This window comes from Ambystoma mexicanum, chromosome 11 (genome assembly GCF_040938575.1).
Source record: "Ambystoma mexicanum isolate Mex_15411 chromosome 11, UKY_AmexF1_1, whole genome shotgun sequence".
Lineage (NCBI taxonomy): Eukaryota > Metazoa > Chordata > Amphibia > Caudata > Ambystomatidae > Ambystoma > Ambystoma mexicanum.
Genome location: NC_090934.1, coordinates 710,351,777 through 710,366,596, shown reverse-complemented (window position 1 = coordinate 710,366,596; position 14,820 = coordinate 710,351,777).

The window sequence follows — 14,820 nt, the reverse complement described above, 5'->3', positions numbered from 1 at the left end:
GAACCTCCAAGTATCCACGTTGAACAAGACCCACATTTCCACAACACCAACCATCAAAGAAAGAATAAACAAGCTCATGTCTCAACAACATGCAACACAAGATACCCGACAAGAAAAGCAACAGTACTTTCAATGTGGGTATGATCTACCTCATGATGGGTAGTGTCCGGCCTTCGGCCAAATATGCTCCGCATGTGGGGGTAAAGATCATTTTCACGCTATGTGCCGGAACCCAAAGGTGGCGAGAGCTAGCTCTTCAGAACGGAAATCACACCGGCACAAGTCCCCATCCCGGCACCACCGTGAAGAAAGAACAAGGATCCCTGAGAGACGACACTATAAGGAGAGACCGCCACGCGAGAGGAAAGAATTCTCCATCACCGGACAACCGCCAAAAAGGTAGAAGGCAGATCCACCATCTCCACATGAACAAGCCATCCACAAGCAAGTCTGAATCATAATCTAGCACTGACAGGAAGAGAAGAGGATACTTATATGCCCTGGGCAATCCCACCGCATCGGAACATAGTCCCACTCTACCGCTATCCATTCAAGGATAAAACTTTGAGTTTCTCATTGACTCAGGAGCAACCATGAATGCTATGCCGGAATCGGAATATCTGAACCTCACAAATAAACCCAAATTCAAAAGAGCGTGAGTGGCCATTTATGCATACAAGGCCAAGGAAGCTCTTGTGTGCCTGGGCGCCTTTAAAAACCCCTGCTGACACTTAGACAAACAAGATTGCACACTAGTCTATGTGCTGGTGACAGAAGCAGCGAGTGGATGTATACTAAGCTTCAAGTCGGCTGTGCAAATGGGACTGATACACATACTCTGTCAGATTATGACGAATAAATACATCTCGCCTGCTGCCAAAATAGCAACAAGCTTTCCACAACTCTTCAAAGGAATCGGGAAGCTAAAAGGGCAACATCCAGCTGCACATTGACCCAACAGTGAAACCCCTTGCCCAACACTTCAGGGGTATTCCTTTCAATATTCAACACCAAGTAGAGAAAGAACTGTTTGCTTTAGTAGAGGTAGATGTAATCAAACCTGCATCAGGACCAACGGCATGTGTCTCTCCGGTGGTTCCTGTACCAAAAAGGGGCCCGGAAGGCTAGATAAGGCCATGTGTGGAAATGCGGGCACCCAATGAAGCCATCCTCATGGAGCAACACCAGTCACCGTGCATCACCGACGTGATGCATCTACTCAAAAGGGCCACAGTTTTCTCTCACCTAGACCTAAACAAAGGCTACCATCAGATTGAACTCAGTGAAGAGCCGAGGTAAATTACAACCTTCACCACCCTCTTAGGACTATTCTGCTATAAGCGCCTGAGCTTTGGGATTTTATCATCCGCAGAAATATTGCAGGACGAAATACGCAGGATTATCTATTACATACCACACTGTATAAATTACAGTGACTATATATTGGTATTCGGTCAGTCCCAGGAAGCCCACAACGCCACTCTGTTCAAAGTCTGCACAGCGCTAAACGACGCTAATCTGACACTTAAAGACAATTGTGACTTGAACAAGACTACACTACAGTTTTTCAGTCACATCTGTTCTGAAAAAGGCATTCAACTGATCCGGACAAGATCTGCGCATTGACAGAAGCCCCTCGCTCAGCGAACGTTGTGCAAGTAAGATCATTCTTGGGTTTGGCGAGCTACTGTATCAGGTACCTGCCAGATTTTGCCACCACTAATGCCCATCTTCACCTACTCATGAAGCAAGATAGACTTTTTAAATGGGGGTTGTCGCAACAGAAGGCCTTTGACAGAATCCGGAGGGACATCACCATGGCTGTGGCATTGTCATACTTCGACCCCAACTTGCATACCGTAGCGACGGTGGATGCAAGCCTGGTGGGTCTCGGGGCAGTCCTAGCTCAACACTCAGAAACTGACGATACACAGAGGAGGATAGTATCTTATGCCAGCAAGAGCCTCACTGAGGCTGAACAGAGGTACTCGCAAGCAGAAAAAAGAAGCCGTAGCTGATGTGTGGCAAACATTTCCACCTGTTCCTCTATTAAAAATCCTTCACAATAATCACAGACCATCAGGCGCTCAAACTGACGGGCCAGATGCCGCCCAGGATGGCAAGATGGGGACTATGCCTACAGCAGTACAAATACGTGATTATACGCAAGCCTGGGAAATCCGAGAAGCCAGCTGACTTTCTCTCCTGGCACCCGCTTGCAGGCCCCCAGACATCGAGCAACCGGGCGGATGGTTACATAAACTACATCATCCACTACGCAATGCCACCAGCCATCTTGATAGCAGAGCTAAGTGCACGGCGGAGAATGCAACGCTCTCGCTTGTCACAGCGTGCATCAGAAACAGACGGTGGAACTCAGCCCAGGCTTCCATTCGAAACAATCAGGCTTTTGATGAGCACCTACTCAAAATACGCTCCAAGTACAAAGACAAGCTATCCATATCTGCTTTGTCTCTGATACTCAAAGGGGACCAGATAGTATGACCAGCAGCCCTCCACTGACACGCAGTTGACAGATGCTCCTTGAACCGGTCCCGATTGTCCTGTATCCTGTTCTACCATTAATGTATGTATGTTTCCTACCTGTACCTGTCTCTACCTGTAACTAAGCTTTAAGTATTCTTTGTATGCTTTGCGCCCTACAAATTAATAAACAAACAAACAAACATTGCACATGAACACCACAGGGGCATTGTGTCCATCAAACGCATGCTCCGGAGAAAAGTATGGTTCCCAGGAATGGACAAAATGATTGAGACAGCGCTGAAAACATTCCACATATGTCTCAACTTGCAACCTCCTGCGTTCCCTGAACCCCTGCAAGTGACCCCACTCCCAGAAGGGGTGTGGGAGGAAATAGCAATTGACTTTTTTGGCCTACTGAGATTGGGAGAATATGTACTAGATGAACTCGCAAGGTATCCCAAAGCAGAACTAGTGTCCTCCACAGCGGCCATAGCCATTATACCCATGCTAGATCGGATCTTTTCAGCGTTCGGAGTACCCAACATGGTGAAGTCGGACAATGGCCCTCCGTTCACCAGCAGCGACTTTCGTGAGTTTGCCACATACATGGGTTCCTAACACTGCAAGGTCATGCTACTGTGCCCCAGGCAAACAGAGCTGTGGCGCGATTTATGGCAAACATTACGAGAGCCTTATGCAACGCAAACATCTGCCACATGCCCGTAGAACAGTCACTGTACCAGCTCCTGCAGGATTACCGGAACACGCCACATGACTCCACAGGAATGATCCCAGCTGAACTGATGTTTGGTCACCATGTACGTTCAAGATTGCTTCAAGAAGGTCAAGTATTGGAAGAGAATGCAGAAGATTGTGAAGTGAGGAGAAGGGACAGCCAAGCAAAGGAAAGAACTAAATCATATGCCGACCAAAGGAACTGGACACGAGAAGCAGACCTGGTGGTAGGAGATCATGTCTTGGTACAACAGACACTCACGTGAAAGGGTCTACGGTGACGGCGGAAAGAGAGGGATGGACATTGACAAGAAACAGTTCATTCTTCAGGCAAGCAGGCGACAACCGTTCACAAATAATTCAGACATGGAGCAAGGAGGAAGACGACTATGCAAGGGTGATGTCAGGAGACGAAGATGAATCAGAAGAAGAGGAGTAGTGCAGCTGAAGCAGCTAGTGCAGCAGCTAGTGCAGTACTGGCAGCAAGCAACACAGCATACCATACCAAAAACAGACCCTGCCGCACCGAGAAGATGGATCGAGGAAATGCGGTAGGACAATGTTAATTTGGTGGGAGATGTAGCTTCGGCGGTGGTCACCGGACAGGGACACGGCGGTGCGTGTGTCATGGTCAGCTGACTACATTTAATGTGAGCATGCCAAGCACGTGAATAAAGCAGATACTGTTTAACCTCCGAGATGCGTGGTTATGCCTTTGTGCTGCCAGAGCTGCGCGGTCCCCCGCACAAGCATAGACATTACAGGAATGGAGGAACAATCAGTTAATGGGAGATTCCTCTGTAGTGTCCCCCAGGTCGAGCAGACGTCTAAAGTTTTAAACCTTTATCTCTGCACAGAAATCCTGGCATCGGTGAGGAGCAGAACGAGGACTCCTGAAGAAGGAGGCTGGGTGTGGCAGAAGGCTGAATGGATGGCACTTTCATGTGTAGTTTCTTTTTAAAAGTAAATGTCGACTTCGACTGTGGAAAGAGTGGCTGACTAAAGTGTGAATTCCGAGAGCAGCTAGAGCGAGGTCATTGGCTTGCTGGGAGGAAATTGATGTATGGTCGGGGTTGTGGGGCGGGGGCAAAGGAGATGACGAGAAAAGGTGTAACGTGGAATGCTGAATACAGAAAGGAGAGAGGTGAAAAAGGTATAGCTATGTAAATGTCTCAAATACTGGTAAAGATGGTCTGAAAATGTAAAAAAGAAGGCCATATTAAAAAGCGTGATGGAGTTTGTGAGATCATGCATATATTAGGCATAGCATAGGCGTTATTTAAAATTGACTCAGGCACTTTCTTCCCCCTCAGACAAGGGGCACATTCCCCCAGGGCCCCCTGCTCGGACTTTCTCACCTCAAATGGACCCAAATGGAGAGGTTAATGCAAGAAGGGCCACATCCCTAGAACGGTAGTGCTGCCTAGACGACCCTGTACGTGCAGTGCATGAATGACCGGGGCAGGGGTTAGACTCCCATAGCCATAGGACAGCTACATAGAGTGGTACTGTGCATCAACACAACCACAAAAGCCTGAGCGCAGTCCACCACAACCACGCGTTCCCATGCAGTGTACCTCCATGCACATCCACAACAAGCACCACATGGTGACTGAACAGAATGCAAGTTGAATGCGTCATTGTTACTGTCTTCAATCACACGTGTTGGCATGACCTGCATCACACACATAAGTAGCATTGTACTAAAGCCACCCCCTATGTACCCCACAGGCACACCTTGATCCCAACAGCCCGGTGATGATGGCGATGAGGCCACACAGACAATGCGCCCACAACACCGTGCCTCCACCAGCACCAGCACCCCCAAAAAAGGCCACACCCATGGGAGACAACACCGGGGAACACCCACCTCACCCCGACGCAGCCCCGCCAGACAGCAGCAGCAGCCAGATGGCCACAGGGAGGCGACCGTCAGCTCACCAGAACCCAACATCCACAGCACTGATGCCGAGGGAGAGAGGCTGGAATGGGAGCCCAAAGTGGGAGCAACACCTCCACGTGTGCATCATGCCACCGCACAACACTCCCACAGCAGTAGTGATGGGGAAGCGGTGTCAACACCCCATGGAAGCCCAGGCAGACAGCAGGCAGGGAGGCCCCATGTGCCTGTGCGTGGCTGCAGCACACCACAGCCCGATGTGGACACTCCATCCTATGGGAGCCCAGAGGGCCATCGATCGGAGCCAGGCAGCCCAGTCCAGTGTGGTGGCATGTCGCCATGCAGCCCCCCCCCTGACAGCACCCAATTCGCGGTCCACCACCTGACGCACCAGTAGAGGCCTTTGTCACAGGGGCAGCAGTCATGGGCCGGCTGGATGTCATTGAGGCAAAACAGGCCAAGGTGGAAGCAATGGCAAAGGTCCAGAGCCGGCACATTAAGGCCATGAGCATTTCCATCTGGCATGGGTGCCGGTACATTGCGCGGGACAATGCCCGCACATGACAAGTTGTGCAACAATGCACCACTGCCCTGACCGGCTTTGGACAACGAGTCCGCAAATTCACAGAGGCAGTGTCTGCACTTGCAGAACAGCAACACGAGGCCAATAACCTCATGCGCCAGCACATGATAGGCAGAGCTTCCATACCCTCAACTTCCACCACACCCACAGAGGGTTCACTAGACCCATCTCCAAGGCGCCGGTCCTTGTGCCACCTGAGGGCACGCACACCGGAGGGTCCTGGGAGAGGGAAGCGCCCGCGCCCATCCTAGTGGTGCATGGCATCATTGTTGTTGGCCTGATGAGGCAACTGTACAGATTGGGGTTGTATACTGGGGGGAGGGGGGATTGTTGGGTGTTCACTAGGGGGAGGGGGGGATTGTTGGACGGAAAATAAATCACGTTAAAAAAATCACAATGCATGGACAGTAGTGATTGTTACAAATGCAATTTAATGTTGAAGTGACATATGTACAATTTACCTATTACCCATTTCTAAAAGAATCCATCAATCAATACCTGTCTGGCCAACCTCCCTTCCCTCAGCCCAACCCTTTGTGCATGTGCAACACCTTCTGTCACTTCATCGCCCTCACCACCATCCTCAGGTGGCTGCACATGAGCATCTGGGGCAGTGGCACATTTCTGCGACAACAGATGTTGTGCAGCATGGTACATGTCAGTACTATTTTTCTAACTTTTTCTGGTGCATACATCATTGCACCTCCCGTGCGGTCGAGGCAAAGGAAGCACGCCTTCAGCAGGCCAAATGCCCTCTCGACGCAGATCCGTGTACGGGCATGGCCAAGGTTGTATGCCCGCTCCCCCGCCGTGTGTGGGTGACGCACAGGGGTCATGAGCCACGTGTACTGGGGATATCCCGAATCACCTGCAGGGGAGAGAAAGCCGGTATGGGGACAAGGTGAGTCGAGTGGGTGTACAGAGCCCTGTCATCAGTGTGATTTTGCCATATTTGTCATTTGGCCTATAACATTGTGGAGTGTGCTGTCCTACGGGCACGATTGAATCAATGGGGTACTCTCCACTTGGTACACCTATGTTTCTGTATGTAACAGTACTCATTCACTTGTCGCAGGAAGAGGGGGCCCTTCCATCTACTTCTGCTTGACAGAAGTGGCTGCCTCATGTGTCATTGCAAATCCATTTGGCTACTGTTGCATTTGCTGCTCTTCACTATTCTGTACTGTTATCCATGCATTTCCATGTCCATTTTGGGGACAGTGTTTGTGGGATGTCCATTGTCATTACTCGACCTACTTATGTGTGGAGCATTCGTGGATGTGCCAGCTCATGGATTGGGTTTTCACTACTGTCGGATGGCCAGGGTGGGATATCTGTACTGTGTCAGTGTTGGGAGCCATGGTGCTACTCACACAGGAGGCCTTGTTGTGGTGGGACTTCCATATGTCACTGTACCGCCACATGTCTGGCATCCTGCATGGGTGTGTTCTGTTGTGTTGGACATGTCCAAGGTTCATCGTGCAAGGTGCTTGAATGTGTATGCTGCTGTGATGCTGCTGACTATTGGGAATGATGGATTCTGTGACAGGCACCATCAGTTGTGGATTGACATGCTTTGTGGTATACATTTGTACTCACCCAGTAGCCATGTGTTTTGGCCTCGGTGCCTTTCCATGTACGCCGGCAGGGTACTGTTGCGTAGGACCATGAAGTTGTGGGTGGATCCTGGGTAGCGGGCACAGCAGTGGCTGAAGGTGAGGTGAGGGCCACATGTCAACTGCACGTTGAGGGAATGGTACTGTTAACTGTTCCTGTAGGCAGCCTCATGTGCCTGGGGTGGTACAAGTGCCACATGTGTGCAGTCCAGGGCTGCTATTACATTTGGGACTTGGGCAATGGCATAGAATTGACCCTTAAGCTGGTGCACCTGTGCCTGTGTGGCTGGCAATGCAATGTGTTCGTTCACATGATTCAACAGTGCATCAAGCACCTGTCCCACCATGGCACTGAATGTGGATTGGGCCATTCCATGCATCATGGCAACGGTGTGTTGGTAGCTGCCAGTCCCAAGAAATTGAAGCACAGACACAAGCTTCACTAGGGGAGGTACTGCCATGCTGGTGGCTATGCGGCTGCATATGTCACCCTGGATTGTGTCCAGCAACTGGGTGATGGTTGCCCTGTCCAGCCGATATTCTGTCACCAACTGACCATCAGTTAGGGCCCAGGGTGTTGGCCTGACCCTGGGGATGGCTGGCCGCCTTGCTGGTGCTGCTCTCCTCCTCCTTCTCCTCATCCCCACTGCCCCCTGCACTCCCAGGGCCCTGGCCTGGTTGACTGGCCTCTGTAGCTCCAGGCACAGTAGGTAGAAGTCGACATCAAGGCTCCCGGCTCCAAATGGCAGAATGGTGTTGGGGAGGGTGTGTTGTGCATGGGTGGGTCCTTTGTAGGCCTCAGATTTGCGTTGCCTCCTCCTGGGCCCTCATTGCTGTCTCCTCCCTGCTCCTGCTGGTGTAATGGGGTTGGTGAGAGTGTGTTGTGCATGGATGGGTCCTTTGTAGGCATCAGATTTGCATTGCCTCCACCTGGGCCCTCATTGCTGTCTCCTCCCTGCTCCTGCTGGTGTAATGGGGTTGGGGAGGGTGTGTTGTGCATGGGTGGGTCCTTTGTAGGCCTCAGATTTGCATTGCCTCCACCTGGGCCCTCATTGCTGTCTCCTCCCTGCTCCTGCTGGTGTAATGGGGTTGGGTAGGGTGTGTTGTGCATGGGTGGGTCCTTTGTAGGCCTCAGATTTGCATTGCCTCCACCTGGGCCCTCATTGCTGTCTCCTCCCTGCTGGTGTAATGGGATTGGGGAGGGTGTTGTGCATGGGTGGGTCCTTTGTAGGCCTCAGATTTGCATTGCTTCCACCTGGGCCCTTATTGCTGTGGCCTGTGTTCTGTTACCTCCAGCTTTTTGCTGGAGGTATTTTCGGTGGATTATCCGCCGCTTTTCTGGCGCTAATAGCGCTTACGCCGGACTCGTGAATCATGCTGTTTTAGCGCTAAGGGTTCCTAGCGCTGTTATGGCCGGCGCTTGTACAGCCGGCTGTCCTTGCGCCGGCTGTTATTGAGCCGGCGGTGTTTGGAGTCGTGATCCGACGGACCCTTAAAATCGGCGCTAAGAGCGTTACCGCCGATTTTAAGGGTTACCGCCTAAGTCGTGATGAGGCCCACAGTCAGTAATGATTGAAACATGTTTGTCATGCTGTTACTGGTATTCGCATGCGTTCATCCTCTTACTAAGGTGGGATTTTAGGCATTTTCTGAAAGGGGGAAACTAAGCTAAAATATTACTTTAGTTTTTAACCACTAAATTAATGCAACATATTTGTCCTACCTCTAATGGCTGTCTGCCTCGCTGAGTTGCCATTGCTCCAGTTGCTCAAAGTTGCAACACGTGGAGTGCACAGGTCTCAGAAATAGCACATACATATTGCATGGAGAAAAATGCAACAGAAATAGTTTACCAAGTTTATTATGTTGAGTGCTTTATTATCAACCAACAACCATAACATCAAAACATACTTCACATTTCTCACTGTTCTGTCAAATAGATCACTGCAACCTTACACAAAATCCTAATATATATGAGGCCATTGAAACAAAGAATTCAAGGTAACCCACAAAATAACTGCAAATGGCTTGTTTGTAACAGAACATTCACTGGTCAATCATTTTGAAAGTTTGTACACAAATTGTGCACATCTATTTTTCAGAGAGGCAAACTTATCAATAGTCTGTGTATTGAAGTCAGGGATCTCTTGAAATAGTTGTTTTTCCATGGACAGCGTGGCCAAAACATTCAGACGATCCTCAGTCATCATGTTTCTCAAGAATGTTTTAATTCGCTTCAAGGTGGAGAAACAGCGCTCAGACTCAGCTGTTGTCATGGGTGTAGTAATCAGAATTTTTAATAACTGCATTGTCTCACTAAATGCTTCTTCGAGATTGTTTTCAATGAACGATTTTGATAAAAAAATTGCCCCACTTGAACTGGTCTCTCATAAACAATTGAAAGCTCAGTGCGCAGTCTTTCCTTGTTTAACATGGGGTACGCTTGGACAGTTGCATTCAGAGCATCATTGGGAAAAGAGCGTCCATGTGTTTGAAATAGGTCACTCTTCAACAATTTGGCCCCCTCCAAGTGGTTAGTAAATGCAAAGCGTTCTTGGGCTTGTGTAACTATAATATCACATACTTCTTTAGCCAAACAATTCAAAGTTTTTCATATTTGCATTGCGACCTAAAAAAGTTGCCTCGGATGGAAGTTTAGCCTCCAGATTGTCAGTGCTTTCACGTACTCTGCCAATGCACTTGATAAAAGTTGCAGTAGCTTTCTGCACATACACAGAGTCAATGGACCTGATCACGACCTCGGCGGTAACGCTAACGCTATTAGTGCGGGGGCTATTAGCGTGACCGCCATAGCCCCCGGCGCTAATAGCGCGGGATCATGAGTTGGGCGGACTTGGAAGTCCCCATTCCCCATTGAGCCCATTCGGGAATGCCCCATTGGGCTCAATGGGGGAAATGTGTGCTCTTACCGCCAGCGGATTTCCCGCCGGCGGTAATAGGGCAAATTGTCGGCGGATTTCCCCCCAGCCAACAGCTGGGGCGAAATCCGCCAAAGCCCTGATTCGGCGGACCCTTAAATCCGGCGGTAATAGCGCTACTGCTGGATTTAAGGGTTACCGCCGAGGTCGTGATGAGGCCCAATGTCTCGCTTCTGAAGCTGGTTATATAGAATGTCGACATGGGGCATTATTTCATTGAACAAAAAAAAGGAAGAAAAGGAACTCCTTCTCTTTCAGAGTTCGAATGAATCCCTGGGCTTCATGCACAGTAACCCCCTCAAAATCATTCCGTCTTTCAATAATTTTCTCAAAGCATGTACAGAGTGCTTCCCAGTGCTGATATATGGCTTCCACTACCCGAATATGGTAACTCCAGCGAGTGCGAGATGGTTTTGGAAGTCTGTGATCTGATACCTCATCTAGAACTGCGGTTCTTTTTGGAGAACGAGAAAAAAATGTACAGAAGCCAGAGATATCAAAAAAGAAAACTCGAGCTTGTGAGATATTTGAAACAGCCTGTTCAATGATGTGGTTAAGCTGGTGTGCATAGCAATGTACATAATGTGTATTTGGATACACTTCAGCTACTTTCTTTTGGACTCCACCAGACACCCCCCTCATTACACTCGCACCATCATATGCTTGCGCAATTACTTTTTTTTGTGGCAATCTTCAGGGAATACTTTGTCCAATTTTTCCATTATGGTAGTAGCAATGGTCTGTGCACTAGAGTCTTTCAGATGAGAGAATCCATACAACCTTTCAACAATTCTGTATCGTTCATCAATGTAGCGATAGACTAGCACAGACTGAGCCTTAGTGGAAATATCAGTTGTATCATCTGCCTGAATAGCCACATAATCAGTGCATTTTAACTGCTCTACAATGATCTCTCTGGTGACCGTGAGCATGCAGTCCAGCAGTTCATTCTGAATTGTTTTTGAAGTGCCCTTGAATACTGTTGCATTTTTTAAGTGTAGTTCCATTGCACTGTCTATGCTGGATACAAAATCCACCAGGCCTCTAAATACACCAGTATTTAAAGAGTCTTCAGTTTCATCATGGCCACGTAAAGCCGATTCAAAAGCACAACAAAAACGCACACAGTCTATTAAATTTGATAAGATGTGTCGGTTTTTATCCACATCCTCATTATGCCTCATCACGCTCCGGCGATAGGCATCATCCAACTGTGTTGCAATGTTTACACTTCTCAACATGCACAGCTGTAATATATTCTCAGTATGAGATTTGCACGATTCATGTCTCTTGCTTTTTTCTGGCAAATGCTTTAAGTCAGTGACTCCTGTTTTTGCCCAGGCCGTTTCACATCCAAACAGCAAGCAAGGGAAGCAGAACAAAGACTGCTTAGAAATGCTGCTAGTGAGCCATGTCTTCTTTTCATACCACACCATGGAAAATGTGCGTGTGTAAGCCTTTCCCCTATCTTTTGCGGACTGTTCAATTTTTACATCTGGCCGATGAGGCCCTAGTCTTTTCACCTCCAGTTTTTCACTGTGTGCGAGTCCGGAAAATGGTTTTTAGAGTAATTGGTCCACTGAATTCATTTTCGGCAACAGTGACACCCGTTAATAAGCAAAATGATTATGTATATGTAGATGGGATCATGTAGTCATTGTTAGGTATGCAATAACACATAAGTATGATTAGTCGGTACTAGACACAGACATCTGCAATTATACACAACTCTGCTGTACTTCGACCAGTACTGTTGAGTATAATTGCCGATGTTATCTATGCAGGCGTTAACACACATGCCCATTAGCAAATCTGACACCAGCCACACAGTACGTATTGCAGCTTGTTTGGCAAATGAGTACTTATGGAAGAAATGAGGCAAGTATGTTCTGTTAATACTGTTCTAAAAAAACATTGTTTACAATGTAGGGAGATTTTTCTGACTGCATCACACAACCCCAACCCCTCCCAGGCACTGTGGGAGCAATGGTGAAGATTAGAAAGAAGGTATTCTGATGTTTGACAGACTGTGGGATTTTACAGCAGTAAAACAAATTACTGTATACCATTCAACTGGAAGATACCAGGACATCATGAGGTAAGTGGGAACCACCACCCAATCCTATCCTTCGAAAAACAGTTTCCAAATGGACAGGTTTGCTTCCGTTGAACCATAAGCAGGCCTTTTTGCATTATATGTATGACTTTCCATTTTCACATGCCACCCTCTCAGCTAGTCATAGATGCCATTCTGTATCTGAAGTCTGCACTGCTCATCTGATTTTCCCCCACCTCATTGATCCCCACAAACATGGGCTTCTTTTTAAAAAAATGTAAACAAGATAGCTGTGTGCCTTCTTTACTACAGATGAACACAAAGAGAGTTGGAGTGCTCTGAGCACCAAACCCTACAAAAGACTCATGCTAGCTCACCTCGTTCTGGAGAATGGTCACTGCAATGAACTCCTTTGCAGGCTATGGGAAATCCAAATCCCGGAAGGTGCACTGTGGAGGTTGTATTCCGATGTTTTTAGTTGCACAATTGCCCTGGACTGGTTGGATTTGTTCATGTAAGGACGGTGTTGCTGATTGTCTGTAAAGAGAAAGCGAGAGACTGATTTGGGAAAGGGCAACATAGGCTCAGAGCAGTATAAAATCGTTTTCACACATGAAGGAGAGAGAGTAACTGCTTGTTACATTGAAGCTGCACCAGAATAATCATTAGTACAATGTGTAAAGAAAGTACCAGCAACTACCACCATGTGCCAGTCGTCAGTTGTATAATGCTGCAATATATACATTTTTGTAATGTTTTCGTTCTGGGGCTTTAAAAGTGCGCTTTGCAGAGCTCACATTACAAAATTAATTTGCTGCAGCCCTTCAGGCACCCGATTTATAAGCACTCTACGTGTCCTTCGCTGAAGTCCTGTTAAAAACATCATTGGCAAAGCCACTGAGATCCTGTTCAAACACAAGCATTGACAAAGCCAACATTTTGGCCTTGTGCATGCGGGGTAAGCTTCTGCCAGGCACTGCTATTAGATCATGATGCCCAGGAACTTGCACCATGTTTCTGCTTCTACAACGGGTAGTTAATTCTGCTACAGCTGTGCCTGGCAAGTGGCACCGTGCCTGGCAAGTGTAGCTGTGCTACAGCTGTGCCTGGCCACAACAAGGGATGAAGGGGTGAAGGTAGACAGATCAAGCAAGCACAACACAAGGCAGTGAGCTGAGGTCAAAGGGGAAGGTGGGTAAACAGCAAGAAAAAGCAGCACAGGCTGACAGTTAAATACACATGCACATTTAAACCCAGGAATGAAAAGAATATGTTGCTATTTGTGAAGACTGCAGACTGCCAACATGGGGGCAGTTGCTTGGAGCTCCTCTGAGGCTCAAGGCCCCTTTCATTTGAAAGGTTTGAAATGCCCTGCAGTAGTGGTCGCTCTGGGGGGCATGACCCCGGCTCAGTAGGAGCTCTGTTACGCGTTGCTTATGAAACTTTATATGTTATATAAGAAAATGTCTTCAAAGTGCATTTTTCCTTTGCTGCATTTCTTTTGCGACAGTTTGAGCAGCACTGATGGGGGAGTTTTTGATGTAATGTGATGCAAAGTGTGCATTTGAAAGGAGTCCTAGAACAGCACTGCAATCTGTTTCCCTAGAAAACATTGAACGGCGAAAAACGTGTGCAACACATATTATGAAGAATAGTAATCCTGCACACTCTGCGGAAAGGAAGGGTATGTCACAATAGTGTAGTGTTTATGAAACACAACACCGTGGTCATCCTTGGAGTAACTTACCTCCCCCAGCATAACAGAGATTCCTTTAAGGTAGGAACTTCTGCTTAGAGCTGTTCACAATAGGGACATATTTAGCTGGCGGACCAGAGTAGACCAAATGTTTTGGAAGTCTTTTGCAGGTCTCACTCTCCTGCATCAACAAATAAACTACTCTTAAATAATTAAATGGCACAACATTGGACATAATGTTAAACAATTTACAAGTCGAAAAAAATGAAAATGAGGGAAGAGCAGTTTTACTTCGAATTTGGCACGCCTTCCTAATTAGAGAATTAATTGTCATGTATTTAATATAATTAAAAAAGGACACTTGCGAGATATAGGTCCCTGAGTGCACCTGTACACCTAGCGGATCAAGTGACAAAACTCACCAAATTACCCAGCAACATGGAACACATTCAATCGCCTGCAAAAGGCACAATTGTGTTAGCAAAGAATTCCACAACCTAAAGGAAAACGTTTGGTAGTCTGTTGTATACCTAGTTTAAAGTTTTAAGGCCTCCAATTTTAATGTTCAGATTTGTAAACAGAATGCCTCTATTGCTTAGCTTACCAGAATTCACAGATGAATGTGTCTTGTCTTCTCAATTAACATAAAACAGGGCAGTCATTGGTCGATATCCAGTCCATATCCATTAGTGCATATGGTGACACTGTAGAAATAATGTCCCTGGGGCTAAAACAGTTCTACGTATTTTCGTAGCCTTCTTTTCTGAAGTCTACACTTTGTTCGTGCAGTTTTGATTGACATGAATTC